Source organism: Genypterus blacodes, unplaced genomic scaffold (assembly GCF_046128005.1).
Source record: "Genypterus blacodes isolate CSIRO-AG114 ecotype Tasmania unplaced genomic scaffold, CSIRO-AGI_Gbla_v1 ptg000015l_1, whole genome shotgun sequence".
In the NCBI taxonomy this organism is placed as follows: Eukaryota; Metazoa; Chordata; class Actinopteri; order Ophidiiformes; family Ophidiidae; genus Genypterus; species Genypterus blacodes.
Window position 1 is genome coordinate 2,099,539 of NW_027466829.1, and position 514 is coordinate 2,100,052.

The following is a 514-nucleotide window of genomic DNA, read 5'->3' on the forward strand; positions in this document are numbered from 1 at the left end:
GATGCTAAAACTGTGTCTCCTTCCTCATCCTCTTCTTCTTCTTTCCGCCGCCGCCGCCGCCGCCGGGACCGTAAACCCTCGTGAGATTTCCTCCCGCGCCTCTCCGTGATACGGGACGGGGACACATGATATACACCTGCTTCCTCTCCCTCTTCCTCCTCTTCTTCCTCTCTTCTCTTTTTTGATCAGCTGATGCCAAATGAAGCCTTTTCCTCTCATCCTCCACAGGAAAAGCAAACTGGCGGGCTGCAAACTTTTGCATCATGGAATCTGCAGCACTTTCCTCAGGCAGCGCCGTTTACGGGACCTCGACTACTTTAGTGGCGTTTTGCATTCATAGATTTACCTTTGATTGTTGCATTTCGGGACATAAATGAGATTTGGTTTGTTTCTGCCTCATTTTTCTTTTTGAAATCGACCAAATAATCGTCTTTAGTAATCGGTGCTGGTTCAATTCCCACATCTCTTCATTCCAATCAAGTGTCTAAGTGCATGGTTCTGTTTGCTGGCTCTT